Genomic DNA, 15,545 nt, shown 5'->3' with positions numbered 1-15,545 from the left:
TTCTCTAAACGGTGTCGTCTCAACGGAATTGCGTGGTGCCCTTTTTTAAAGTGAATGCGGTTGTCTCTAATGCCTAACCCATAAACGATAGTGGTAAAGAGACATCATGGTATGCACCATATCCAATAGGGTGCAGTTATGATGTTCGGACACACCATCACATTGTGGTGTTCCAGGCGGTATTAATTGTGAAACACTTTCTACAATGTCTTAATTGTGTGCCAAACTCGTAACTCAGATATCTCTATGATCATATCATAGACATTTTATCCTCTTGTCACGACGATCTTCAACTTCACTCTGAAATTACTTGAACCTTTCAATAATTCAGACTTGTGTTTCATCAAGTAAATATTCTCAGCATCTACTCAAATCATCTGTGAAGTAAGAACATATCGACATCCACTGCGTGCCTCAGCACTCATTGGACTGCACACATCAAATGTATTACTTCCAACAAGTTGCTCTCTTGTTCCATCTTACTGAAAACGAGGCCTTTCAGTCATCTTGCCCATGTGGTATGATTTGCATGTCTCAAGTGATTCAAAATCAAGTGAGTCCAAACGATCCATCTGCATGGAGTTTCTTCATGCATATATACCAATAGACATGGTTCGCATGTCTCAATCTTTTCAAAAACGAGTGAGTCCAAAGATCCATCTACATGGAGCTTCTTCATGCGTTCTATACCAATATGACTCAAATGGCAGTGCCACAAGTATGTGGTACTATCATTACTATTTTATATCTTTTGGCATGAACATGTGTATCACTGCGATCGAGATTCATTTTAGGTGCAAGACCATTGAAGGTATTATTCAAATAACCAGAGTAACCATTATTCTCCTTAAATGAATAACCGTATTGAGATAAACATAATCCAATCATGTTTATGCTCAACGCAAACACCAAATAACAATTATTTAGGTTTAACACCAATCTCGATGGCAGAGGGAGCATGCGATGCTTGATCACATCAACCTTGGAAACAATTCCAACACATATCGTCATCTCACCTTTAGCTAGTCTCCATTTATTCCGCAGCTTTTATTTCGAGTTACTAAAACTTAGCAACCGAACCGGTATCTAATACCCTGGTGCTGCTAGGAGTACTTGTAAAGTACACATTCATATAATGTATATCCAATATACTTCTGTCGACCTTGCCTGCCTTCTCATCTACCAAGTATCTAGGGTAGTTCTGCTTCAGTGACCATTCCCCTCATTACAGAAGCACTTAGTCTCGGGTTTGGGTTCAACCTTAGGATTCTTCACTAGAGCAGCAAATGATTTGCTGTTTCATGAAGTATCCCTTTTGCCCTTGCCCTTCTAGAAACTAGTGGTTTTACTAACCATCAACAATTGATGCTCCTTCTTGATTTCTACTTTTGCGGTGTCAAACATCGCGAGTTGCTCAAGGATCATCATGTCTATCCCTGATATGTTATAGTTCATCACGAAGCTCTAATAGCTTGGTGGCAGTGACTATGGAGAACCATCACTATCTCATCTGGAAGATTAACTCCCACTCGATTCAAGCGAATGTGGTACTTAGACAATCTGAGCACATGCTCAACGATTGAGTTTTTCTCCCTTAGTTTGCAGGCTTAAGAAACTTGTCAGAGGTCTCATACCTCTTGACGTGGGCACTAGTCTGAAATCCCAATTTCAGTCTTCGGAACATCTCATATGTTCTGCGACGTTTCAAAACGTCTTTGGTGCCACAATCTTAAACCGTTAGCATTACGCACTGAATTATCACGTAGTCATCAAAATGTGTATGTCAGATGTTCTGCAACATCTACAGACGACGCTGAGGTTCAGCACACCGAGCGGTGCATTAAGGACATAAGCCTTCAGTGCAGCAATGAGGACAATCCTCAGTTCACGGACCCAGTCCGCATAATTGCTACTATCAACTTTCAACTAAATTTTCTCTAGGAACATATCTTAAATAGTAGAACTAAAGCGTAAGCTATGACATAATTTGCAAAGACCTTTTGACTATGTTCATGATAATTAAGTTCATCTGATTATTTAATGAACTCCCACTCAGATGGACATCCCTCTAGTCATCTAAGTGATACATGATCCGAGTCAAACTAGGCCATGTCCGATCATCACGTGAGACGGACTAGTCATCATCGGTGAACATCTCCATGTTGATCGTATCTACTATACGACTCATGTTCGACCTTTCGATCTCTTGTGTTCCGAGGCCATGTCTGTACATGCTAGGCTCGTCAAGTCAACCTAAGTGTTTCGCATGTGTTCCGAGGCCATGTCTGTACATGCTAGGCTGGTCAACACCCGTTGTATTCAAACGTTAGAATCTATCACACCCGATCATCACGTGGTGCTTCGAAACAACGAACCTTCGCAACGGTGCACAGTTAGGGGGAACACGTCTCTTGAAATTTTAGTGAGGGATCATCTTATTTATGCTACCGTCGTTCTAAGCAAATAAGATGTAAACATGACAAACATCACATGCAAATCATAAAGTGACGTGATATGGCCAATATCATCTTGCGCCTTTGATCTCCATCTTTGAGGCGCGGCATGATCACCTTCGTCACCGGCATGACACCATGATCTCCATCATCATGATCTCCATCATCGTGTCTTCATGAAGTTGTCTCGCCAACTATTACTTCTACTACTATGGCTAATGGTTAGCAATAAAGTAAAGTAATTACATGGCGTTTTCTTTGACACGCAGGTCATACAATAAACTAAGACAACTCCTATGGCTCATGCCGGTTGTCATACTCATCGACATGCAAGTCGTGATTCCTATTACAAGAACATGATCAATCTCATACATCACATATATCATTCATCACATCCTCTTGGCCATATCACATCACATAGCATACCCTGCAAAAACAAGTTAGACGTCCTCTAATTGTTGTTGCATGTTTTACGTGGCTGCTATGGGATTCTAGCAAGAACGTTTCTTACCTACGCAAAAGCCACAACGTGATATGCCAATTTCTATTTACCCTTCATAAGGACCCTTTTCATCAAATCCGATCCGACTAAAGTGGGAGAGACAGACACCCGCTAGCCACCTTATGCAACTAGTGCATGTCAGTCGGTGGAACCTGTCTCACGTAAGAGTACGTGTAAGGTCGGTCCGGGCCGCTTCATCCCACGATGCCGCCGAATCAAGATAAGACTAGTAACGGCAAGTAAATTGACAAAATCGACGCCCACAACTACTTTGTGTTCTACTCGTGCATAGAAACTACGCATAGACCTAGCTCATGATGCCACTGTTGGGGAACGTAGCGGAAATTCAAAATTTTCTACGCATCACCAAGATCAATCTATGGAGTAATCTAGCAACGAGGGGAAGGGGAGTGCATCTACATACCCTTGTAGATCGCGATGCGGAAGCGTTGCAAGAACGCGGATGAGGGAGTCGTACTCGTAGCGATTCAGATCGCGGTTGATTCCGATCTAAGCGCCGAACCACGGCGCCTCCGCGTTCAACCCACGTGCAGCCCGGTGACGTCTCCCACGCCTTGATCCGGCAAGGAGAGAGGGAGAGGTTGGGGAAGACTCCGTCCAGCAGCAGCACGACGGCGTGGTGGTGGTGGAGGAGCGCGGTACTCCAGCAGGGCTTCGCCAAGCACTGAGAGACGAGGAGGGAGAGGGGTAGGGCTGCGCCAAAGAGAGAGGAAGTCTCATGTCTATGGCAGCCCCAAAACCCCCACTATATATAGGGGAGGGGGAGGGGCTGTGCCCCCATCTAGGGTTTCCCCCCCAAGGGGTGCGGACAGCCCTAGATCCATCTAGGGGGCGGCCAGAGGGGGAGAGAGGGGGGCGCACCACTAGGTGGGCCTTAGGCCCATCTGAGCCTAGGGTTTCCCCCTTCCCCCCTTCCCTGCGCCCTGGGCCCCTTGTGGGAGGCGCACCAGCCCACCTAGGGGCTGGTCCCTTCCGACACTTGGCCCACGCAGCCCTCTGGGGCTGGTGGCCCCACCTGGTGGACCCTCGGGACCCTCCCGGTGGTCCCGGTACGTTACCGATAGCACCCGAAACTTTTCCGGTGACCAAAACAGGACTTCCCATATATAAATCTTTACCTCCGGACCATTCCGGAACTCCTCGTGACGTCCGGGATCTCATCCGGGACTCCGAACAACATTCGGTAACCACGTATATCTATTCCCTATAACCCTAGCGTCATCGAACCTTAAGTGTGTAGACCCTACGGGTTCGGGAACCATGCAGACATGACCGAGACGTTCTCCGGCCAATAACCAACTGCGGGATCTGGATACCCATGTTGGCTCCCACATGTTCCACGATGATCTCATCGGATGAACCACGATGTCGGGGATTCAATCAATCCCGTATACAATTCCCTTTGTCAATCGGTATGTTACTTGCCCGAGATTCGACCGTCGGTATCCCGATACCTTGTTCAATCTCGTTACCGGCAAGTCTCTTTACTCGTTCCGTAACACATCATCCCGTGATCAACTCCTTGGTCACATTGTGCACATTATGATGATGTCCTACCGAGTGGGCCCAGAGATACCTCTCCGTTTACACGGAGTGACAAATCCCAGTCTCGATTCGTGTCAACCCAACAGACACTTTCGGAGATACCTATAGTGCACCTTTATAGCCACCCAGTTACGTTGTGACGTTTGGTACACCCAAAGCATTCCTACGGTATCCGGGAGTTGCACAATCTCATGGTCTAAGGAAATGATACTTGACATTAGAAAAGCTCTTAGCAAACGAACTACACGATCTTGTGCTAGACTTAGGATTGGGTCTTGTCCATCACATCATTCTTCTAATGATGTGATCCCGTTATCAACGACATCCAATGTCCATGGTCAGGAAACCGTAACCATCTATTGATCAACGAGCTAGTCAACTAGAGGCTTACTAGGGACATGGTGTTGTCTATGTATCCACACATGTATTTGAGTTTCCTATCAATACAATTCTAGCATGGATAATAAACGATTATCATGAACAAGGAAATATAATAATAACCAATTTATTATTGCCTCTAGGGCATATTTCCAACACATAATGCCTTTAGTAAATTGTATCCTCTCGTTTTGTCACCCATGCTCTACTATCGGGCTTGAGTTATTTACCCCTGAAATTTGTGGTATATGTTCCTAAGGTGCCCCTATGGGTTGAACCCATGTCTTCCTTAATCCATGTGAACCCAAGACTTTTCACGAGTCATACTCTTCTGGTGTCTTGCCAGATAACATTTCAACACTACAATTTCATTGAACGCGAGAAGCGAATGAAAGGTTATGCATTAAAGAAGTGGGAGTCGACCTTGAACTTTGTGTTCATGCCCATGGACACGATGTAGATCTTATCATTAAAGCTTCTCTTAAATTAATTATTCCCTGAGTGTAAGTTCATCTTATATCTGGGATCTGGCCTTTTTCAATCGTGGTTCTGACAATGTTCTCCTTTAAATACCATTTCTCATTCAAGTTTAAGCACTTGTCCTCTGCAGAGCAATACCTCCGTCCAACCTCTACTTTGGTCTGTCATCGAGTATTACCCCCTGGTATCTCGAGATTATCACGGAACTGCATAACTTATTATGAGTTCTCCATCAAGTGCTACATTTCTCATTGATTCCAATTTTTCACGGGCTTCGAGTTTTTAAACACTCAAAACCACCAATAACTGAATCGAGTCCGCACTGCGATTAAACAACTCTTAGTAAACTTCTTTACTTATGAGTTTGTACCCGATCACGTCATTCCTAGCCTGATTGGCTACATCATTATCGTGCTGAATTTTAACTGTGCTACCTGGACCTTCCCAGCGCACAAATTTCGACAGTGAGCTAATCTTGCGTCGATCTTCCTTGTCATATCACTTCTCCTTGAATAGCAAACTTGATTTCGAGTTTGTGTCCTACCCGTGGTTCCAATAACCTTTCGCTTTCATCATTCCTTTGGCTGGATGTCATCGTCGATCAATTACATCTTCTTGAAAACCTCTCGACAAATTTTTCGTGATCATTGTCAACAATTTGACTTCTTCCAAGTTGTGTGTCAAAATTCAGGATGAGAAATACCATCCTTGCCCCTCGATGAATTGTGTTATCATCGACAACATTCTTGCCTCCCCCCAACACAAACTTGTTCATATTTTGTGTTGTATCTTGATTTCCCTGCTATCCAACTTATGTTATGTTCTACCGTGGAGTATTACCATCTTTGATGTCAAGAATGTCGTGAGCATTACTCCACCTCTTAAGAATTCTTGGTATAGTGATACTTCTCACCATCACCATTCTTCCTTGGTCCCCGTGTTGTTTTTAACCGGGATACCAATATACTAACGATGTTGCTTGAGTTCTGTACTTCTAGCAACCCTATTGCTTTGAAGTTAACGAACGATGGTTCGTTCTTAGACTGTTGGTTATCAAATCGTCACTCTAACATTGATCTTGTTGCCTAAGGTCATATTTCGGGCACACTTTTCAACTAATGATTGATGGTGTATGATTTCCTTGAGCATACGACATTATATCATTTGAATTGACAAGTGTCATTTTCTTGTTCACATTATTGTGGAAATCCATCCGTTTGGAATTCTTGATGAATTGTCGCTGAGCCCATGCCACCTCCTCATCCTCTCCTTGGTTTAATTATGAACTATTGTTTCAGGAAACCGCTCCCATAGTTCATTTCTCGAGAATCTTACAATGTCATCTCGTCAATTTGTGTTGCACCTTTTCTTCTCAGGCATCCCGAGTCTGAGGTATCCTGGCACTAATCAAATCTGAATCTCGGTCAGATATGGTGGTTGGGACATATTTCCAAGAGTTATAACATTGGCCTTTATATGACCCGGTAAGGTGATGTCATGCCTAACACACCTGGCCGGAGGACCTATTGTTATAGTTTCCTTTTTAACAAGGTTATCCATTCTTCCATGAGGAAATTGTAAGACTTATTCTATAAGTCGTTCCTGATGGATCCTTTTGTGTATCCAAAGTCTAACCTTTACTTGATGACCATGTCAATGCTATCTCGAAGCATGTCTATGGTACTCCGATTTTCAACAGGAACATTTGAAGCCCAAAGCTAATTGTTTCCTGCTCAATTATCCAAACACCGTTGTATGGGTAATGTCATGAAATTTCTCTCCCCTTACCTAAAGGGTTTTCTACATTATATCCTGTCATGGATATCATGCTCTGCTTGTCCTTGGGAAGGATATACCCTTGAAATATGTGCTTAAACACATTTTCCTTTCCATTGTTCTGTTTACTCTGATAAACATATTTTCCTTTCCATTGTTTGGTTTAACCTTTCTTGTGATCTATATGATCTAAGCATTAATATTCCCTGATTATGTAAACACCTCGGTGTATAATTCTGTCAGTAAGACCCTGATACTTTTGTTGATGACATTCCGGTAACGACCGATGGACGAGAACTTGCCTATTGGTCCGCCTTGTTCAACGAGCAGGAAAATAGTTCTCTTCGCCCCTCGCCCTTGGTATCGACGTTGTTGCCGACATAATTGACAGGCTACCCTTTGACATGCCTTGCTGTCATGACCGAGCAAGATGTCACCGCTCCTTCTACTTTTAACCCACATGGTGGGCCCATAACCCACAGTTCCACAGGATCGAAACCTGACTCTCCTATACAACCCTGTTTCTAACGGTTATTCCCCACGCTTGGCTTCGTATTTAATTCATGGGCCACCTTCCTAGTCATCTATTCTGGTATCAGACACAAAACTTATTCCCATTGCTCTGGAGCCCTTTTACACTTTGTTTCAGGCATCGAACGATTGCCTACCTACTTGAAACTTCCCATGATACCTCCTTACTTTACTCTCGATATCTTCTTAAAGTTCCAGTTCGAGAGTTACTTTCCGACACCTTCCCCGATATTAGCTACCAGATAGTCAACCTTGCAGAGGTCCGTTGTCCCGGAATACCCCCTTTATACATTCGTAAGTACGATTGAGTTCCAGAAGAAAGGATGCCGACTTCAGCATGATGACCTGAAGCAGAGAAATGAAGACATCAACATAATGGATCGACCTCTCTGAGAATAGCAACCAAGCCCGAGAAGACTTGTTAGAATTTCGCGACCAAATCCCTTCCCCCTTACTCCCCCTCTTAAATCTCGGGACGAGATTTCTTATAGAGGAGGAGAATTGTGATGCCCGGGTAATTAAGCTACAGTAATCCCACATTAATGATGCCATGTCAATTCGATTACTGTTGCAAATCTCGCGTTAGTTCAAAACCAATTCAAATTCAAAATCAAGTCAAACATTTAAAGTTTTCAAAAGTCAAAACTAAAATGTTGTAAAGGTGTTAAATAAATCATGGGTAATAATGGTGGAGAAACCTAAATTTAATAAAATGTTTAAGTGTTCAAAATAATTAAAATAGAGGTTTAAATATTAAAATAAATGCCTTTTGAATTTTATAAAATATTAAACTATTTTAATTTGGGTTGAGAATTAATGTGGCAATAGTATATTTAAAAGTATTAATTTAAGTGCTAGTGATAATTTTTATAAAACTAAAATAAAAGACAACTAAAAGTAAAACAGTAAAAGAAAAATAAATAAAAAGAAAAGAAACAAAACAGAAAAATAACTAACAAAAAAAAAGAACCCTCGGGCTCCGGCCCAGCAGGCCTGCAGCCCAACCGGGCCACCAGGCCGGCCACTCCCCATATCCCCCCTCTCACCCGAAACCCTAACCCCCCCACGCACACCACTCCCCCACTCGCGCCCCCACTCTCCCCCTCCCTCCCCCGATCCAGATCGGATCGGGCTCGACGCCACCGCCTCGCCCCCGTCCTCGGCCGCCCCCGTCGCCCGCCGCCGCCGCCGAAACAACGGCGCCATCGCCTCCCCGCCGCTGGACCCCGCCGTCACCGGAGCACCGCCGCCGCTCGGAAACCTCGTCGCCTCCTCCCCTGCGTCGCCTCGTTGCCAACCCCCTCCTCGACTCCTCGCCGGACTCCTTCGACGCCGTCCTCTCCGTCATCGCCTCGTCCCCGTCTTCCTCCTCAACGGCTCCGGCGAGCCTCGCCGCCCTAGATCCCCTGCAACGGGGGTGAGCAACGACCCCCCCTCTTCTTTCCCCTCTCGTCCGGTCGCCGCCCATGGCCGTCCCACTCCGCCCATGCCCGAGCCCCGCCTAGCTGCACCTCGCCACTGTCGCGGCCGAGCGAGGCCGCCGTCGCCTCGGGCCCCTGCTCGCCGTGCCCGACCTCCCTCCTCGGCGTCCACAGCGCCGCTCCGGCGTCGTCCTCGCGCTCGCTGCGGCCTCCTTCCCCCACGCGCGGTCGACGCGCTTCGGCCGTGCCCGTTGCGCACTCACCGTCGCCCCGTCTCCTCCGCCCCGTCGTGCCTTCCCGGCCAGCCGTGGCCACCGACCGCGCCCTTGGCCGTCCTCCCTGGCCTCGCCCGCACGCCCGCCGTTCGCTCGCCGTCGCCGCCAACCGTGGCCCCGGCCGGTCGGCGCCTCGATCCGGCGCCACGGGGCTCTGCCCGCCGCGCTAGGGTCAGCCCCGACGGGCGCCCCCGCCCCTTTCCACGCGCCCGCCCCGGTCGGCCCCCTGGGCCACTGCCAGGTGGGGCCCCGCGCCCCTGAGCCACTGCCCCTGGGCCCGAACCCCCTATGGGCCACAGATAGGTGGGCCCCGCGCCCAGAACGTAATTAAGAAAAGAAAAGAAAAAAGGGAATTAAAAAGAATAATAATATATAAATAAATAAATAAAGAAAGAAAATAAAATAAAAATAAAATAAAATAATTAATTAATTAGTTAATTAACCCTGTTTAGATTAATCTAATTTAATTAATAGTTAATTAATTAGTTAACCCTAATTACCCTAATCAGTCTATGACATGTGGGACCCACGTGTCAGATGACTGCTGACGTCAGCATGATGTCATGCTGATGTCATCGCAACACTGTTTCTGATAATGTATATATTAAATAATTAAATAAATTCCAGAAATTAATAAATTCTTTTAAAATCAATATAAAATAAACCGTTGCTCAGATGAAAATACTTTGTACATGAAAGTTGCTCAGAACGCCGAGACGAATCCGGATACGCAGCCCGTTCGTCCGCCACACATCCCTAGCATAGCAAACAGGCAACTTTCCCCCTCCGGTTCGTCTGTCCGAAAACGCGGAACACCGGGGATACTTTCTCGGATGTTTCCCCCCTTCGCCGGTATCACCTACCACTACGTTAGGTCACCCCTAGCACCGCATATTGCCGTGTCTTGCTTTGTGTTACATTTGATTGCTCTGTTATTTATTGTGTTCCCCCTCCGTTACTTCTTTTCGGTAGACTCTGAGACCGGTGCCGATGTCCGTGTGTTCGACTACATCGAAGATGACCCCTCCTTCTTGCCAGAGCAACCAGGCAAGCCCCCCCTTGATCACCAGATATCGCCTACTCTACTCTCTACTGCTTGCATTAGAGTAGTGTAGCATGTTACTGCTTTCGGTTAATCCTATTCTGTTGCATAGGCTGTCATTGTTGCTACAGTTGTTACCCTTACCTGCTATCCTACTGCTTAGTATAGGATGCTAGTGTTCGATCAGTGGCCCTACACTCTTGTCCGTCTGCCATGCTATACTACTGGGCCGTGATCACTTCGGGAGGTGATCACGGGTATATACTTATATACTCTATACATGACACATGTGGTGACTAAAGTCGGGTCGGCTCGTTGAGTACCCGCAAGTGATTCTCGTGAGGGGGCTGAAAGGACAGGTGGCTCCATCCCGGTAGAGGGGGGCCTGGGTTCCCGACGGCAACCGACTGTTACTTTGTGGCGGAGCGACAGGGCAGGTTGAGACCACCTAGGAGAGAGGTGGGCCTGGCCTGGTCGGCGTTCGCGGATACTTAACACACTTAACGAGATCTTGGTATTTGATCTGAGTCTGGCCATTTGGTCTATACGCACTAATCAGCTACGCGGGAACAGTTATGGGCACTCGACGTCGTGGTATCAGCCGAAGCTCTTCTTGACGTCAGCGACGGAGCGGCGCGCGCCGGATTGGACTGGAACGCCTGCTAGGCTAGGTCTGCTTCCGGCCGCCCTCGCAACGTGCAGGTGTGCAATGGGCGATGGGCCCATACCCCTGCGCGCATAGGATTTAGACCGGCGTGTTGAGCTCTCTGTTGAGCCTAGGTGGGGCTGTGACGTGTTGATCTTCCGCGGCCGGGCATGACCCAGGAAAGTGTGTCCGGCCAAATGGGATCGAGCGTGTTGGGTTATGTGGTGCACCCCTGCAGGGAAGTTTATCTATTCGAATAGCCGTGTCCCTCGGTAAAAGGACGACCCGGAGTTGTACCTTGACCTTATGACAACTAGAACTGGATACTTAATAAAACACACCCTTTCAAGTGCCAGATACAACCCGGTGATCGCTCTTTAACAGGGCGACGAGGAGGGGATCGCCGGGTAGGATTATGCTATGCGATGCTACTTGGTGAACTTACCATCTACTCTCTTCTACATGCTGCAAGATGGAGGTGGCCAGAAGCGTATTCGTCGACAGGACTAGCTATCCCCCCTTATTCTGGCATTCTGCAGTTCAGTCCACCGATATGGTCCTTTACACATATACCCATGCATATGTAGTGTAGCTCCTTGCTTGCGAGTACTTTGGATGAGTACTCACGGTTGCTTTTCTCCCTCTTTTCCCCTTTCTATACCTGGTTGTCGCAACCAGATGCTGGAGTCCAGGAGCTAGAGATCCCGAGGATGATTCTACATGGAGTTCGGCTTCGAGGAGTAGTTAGGAGGTCCCAGGCAGGAGGCCTTGCCTTTTCGATCGTTGCTACTTTTGTGCTAGCCTTCTTAAGGCAAACTTGTTTAACTTATGTCTGTACTCAGATATTGTTGCTTCCGCTGACTCGTCTATGATCGAGCAATTGTACTCGAGCCCTCGAGGCCCCTGGCTTGTATTATGATGCTTGTATGACTTATTTATGTTGTAGAGTTGTGTTGTGATATCTTCCCGTGAGTCCCTGATCTTGATCGTACACATTTGCGTGCATGATTAGTGTACGGTCAAATCGGGGGCGTCACAGGATGCCCCGGTAGGCATCCCACCTTTCTTCTCCAACAAATATTGGTTAGTATCGGTTGAGCCTAAGTTTTTGCTTCTTCACATGATGAGTGCTATCCTTGAAATGTCGTTTTATTTTGTTTTGCTTGCTGTTTGAATAATATCCCAAGATCTGAAATTCTTAAATGAGAGAGTCTTCACATAGCTACATAATTATTTAACTACTCATTGATCTTCACTTATATCTTTTTGGAGTAGTTTGTCATTTACTCGTGTGCTTCACTTATATCCTATGAGTAAATAGTTGAATGATTTGAATGTCATAAATCTGAAAATTATATATGTTTCATATGCCTTTCCCATGGGGAGTAATGCCTTCACATATAAGAAGTAGAGGTGGTAAATTTATTGAAGGTTAGCAAATATTGTATTGGTCACTTGAACAATTCATGAAAGAATATTGAAGGAAGAGAGATTTCACATATAAATATACTATCTTGGACATCTTCTATGATTGTGAGCCCCATTAATTATTTTCAAACCTGAGCAAATTAGTTGAAGTTGGATAAGGAAGACAACATAATGAGTTATGCTTGGTATATTTGTATAGAAGTTATATTGTTATGGATCCTCTAACATGTGGTGCTTGCTATTTAGAATCCTTTGCTAGCCAAAATATCTGTACTAAGCGGGAATACTGCTTGTGCATCCAAATTCCTTGAACCAAGTTTCTTCCATGAGTGTCCACCATATCTACCTATATGCGGTATTTACCTGCCGTTCCAAGTAAATTTGCATGTGCCAAACTCTAAACCTTCAAATAATAATATGTTTTGTATGCCCGAATCGCTCATGTAGCAACTAGGGGTTGTCAGTATCTTCCATGCTAGGTGGGTTATTCTCACGATGAGTGGACTCCGCTCATCATTCACGAGAAAATGGCTGGTAACTGGGATGCCCAGTCCTATGATCAAAAGATCAAAAACAAAATCGCAAATAATTTAAACAAAACTCCCCCAGGATTGTTGATAGTTGGACAGCACCCATTGTTTCGGACAAGCCGTGGAGTGTGATTGTTGGTGGAGGGGGAGTAAAATCTTTAACTTTCTGTTTGGGAACCTCCTATAATGTATCTAGTATGGAAGATATTGGGAACTCTTGGTCGTTATGTTGACAATGAAAGCATACCTCTCAAAATTATTTTCATCTCCGTTTTAAAGCTTCGAGCTCTGGCACCCCTGCAAATCCCTGCTTCCCTCTGCGAAGGGTCTATCTTTTACTTTTATGCAAGAGTCAGTAGTATTCCTTCTCATTCCAATCTACTCTTTAGTTGGCAAGCATCATGTGATGGGGAAAGATCTAAGCATATATGGCTATTCAAATATATTTGATCATAAATTATTATTGTTGACATTACCCTTGAGGTAAAAGGTTGGGAGGCGAAACATTAAGCCCCTATCTTTCTCTGTGTTCGATGAATGCTATTTGTTCTAAAAATATGCTTTGAGTGGTAGCAATCATGGAAGACTATATGATAGTTGAGTATGTGGGATTTGCTAAATCAAAGCTCTTACATAGACCCTTCCTGAAAATAAGATGAATTGCAATTGTTTGATGACTGAGAACATAGTTTGTTAGTTTTCAAGAAAGTTGATGGTCTATACTTTAACATGTGAATAGCTTGTTACTTGATCATGAAAAGTTTTATGAGTTGAGCTACTGTTATGACATATAATGATGCTAGAAAAGGTGATTGAAATTATCATTGATCAAACTTGTGCACCTGCTAGCATTCACACTTCATAAATTATTTCTTTTATCATTTACCTACTCGAGGACGAGCAGGAATTAAGCTTGGAGATGCTGATACGTCTCCAACGTATCTATAATTTATGAAGTATTCATGCTATTATATTATCCTTCTAGGATGTTTTATATGCATTTATATGCTATTTTATATGATTTTGGGACTAACCTATTAACCTAGAGCCCAGTGCCCGTTTCTGTTTTTTCCTTGTTTTTGAGTATCGCAGAAAAGGAAAACCAAACGTAGTCCAATTGACCTGAAACTTGACGGAGCTTATTTTTTGACCAGAAGAAGGCCATGGAGTAAAAGAGTTGGGCCAGAAGAGTCTCGGGCTGCCCACGAGGGTGGGAGGCGCGCCACCCCCCTGGGTGCGCCCCCTACCTCGTGGACAGCCCGGAGACCCCCCCTGACTTGTTCCCAACGCCAAAACCTCTTATATATACAGAAACCCCAGAACATAACCTAGATCGGGAGTTCCGCCGCCGCAAGCCTCTGTGGCCACCAAAAACCAACCGGGACCCTGTTCCGGCACCCTGCCGGAGGGGGAATCCCTCACCGGTGGCCATCTTCATCATCCCGGCGCTCTCCATGACGGGGAGGGAGTAGTTCACCCTCGGGGCTGAGGGTATGTACCAGTAGCTATGTGTTTGATCTCTCTCTCTCTCTCGTGTTCTTGATTCGGCACGATCTTGATGTATCGCGAGCTTTGCTATTATAGTTGGATCTTATGATGTTTCTCCCCCTCTACTCTCTTGTAATGGATTGAGTTTTCCCTTTGAAGTTATCTTATCGGATTGAGTCTTTAAGGATTTGAGAACACTTGATGTATGTCTTGCATGTGCTTATCTGTGGTGACAATGGGATATTCACGTGATCTACTTGATGTATGTTTTGGTGATCGACTTGCGAGTTTAGTAACATTGTGGACTTATGCATAGGGGTTGGCACACGTTTTCGTCTTGACTCTCCGGTAGAAACTTTGGGGCACTCTTTGAAGTTCTTTGTGTTGGTTGAATAGATAAATCTGAGATTGTGTGATGCATATCGTATAATCATACCCATGGATACTTGAGGTGACATTGGAGTATCTAGGTGACATTAGGGTTTTGGTTGATATGTGTCTTAAGGTGTTATTCTAGTACGAACTCTTGAATAGATCGATCCGAAAGAACAACTTTGAGGTGGTTTCGCACCCTACAATAATCTCTTCGTTTGTTCTCCACTATTAGTGACTTTGGAGTGACTCTTTGTTGCATGTTGAGGGATAGTTATATGATCCAATTATGTTATTATTGTTGAGAGAACTTGCACTAGTGAAAGTATGAACCCTAGGCCTTGTTTCCTAGCATTGCAATACCGTTTGTGCTCACTTTTATCATTAGTTACCTTGCTGTTTTTATATTTTCAGATTACAAAAATCTATATCTACCATCCATATTGCACTTGTATCACCATCTCTTCGCCGAACTAGTGCACCTATACAATTTACCATTGTATTGGGTGTGTTGGGGACACAAGAGACTCTTTGTTATTTGGTTGCAGGGTTGCTTGAGAGAGACCATCTCCATCCTACGCCTCCCACGGATTGATAAACCTTAGGTCATCCACTTGAGGGAAATTTGCTACTGTCCTACAAACCTCTGCACTTGGA

This window comes from Aegilops tauschii, chromosome 5 (assembly GCF_002575655.3).
Source record: "Aegilops tauschii subsp. strangulata cultivar AL8/78 chromosome 5, Aet v6.0, whole genome shotgun sequence".
NCBI classification, from domain to species: Eukaryota; Viridiplantae; Streptophyta; class Magnoliopsida; order Poales; family Poaceae; genus Aegilops; species Aegilops tauschii.
This window is presented reverse-complemented; position numbering follows the sequence as displayed.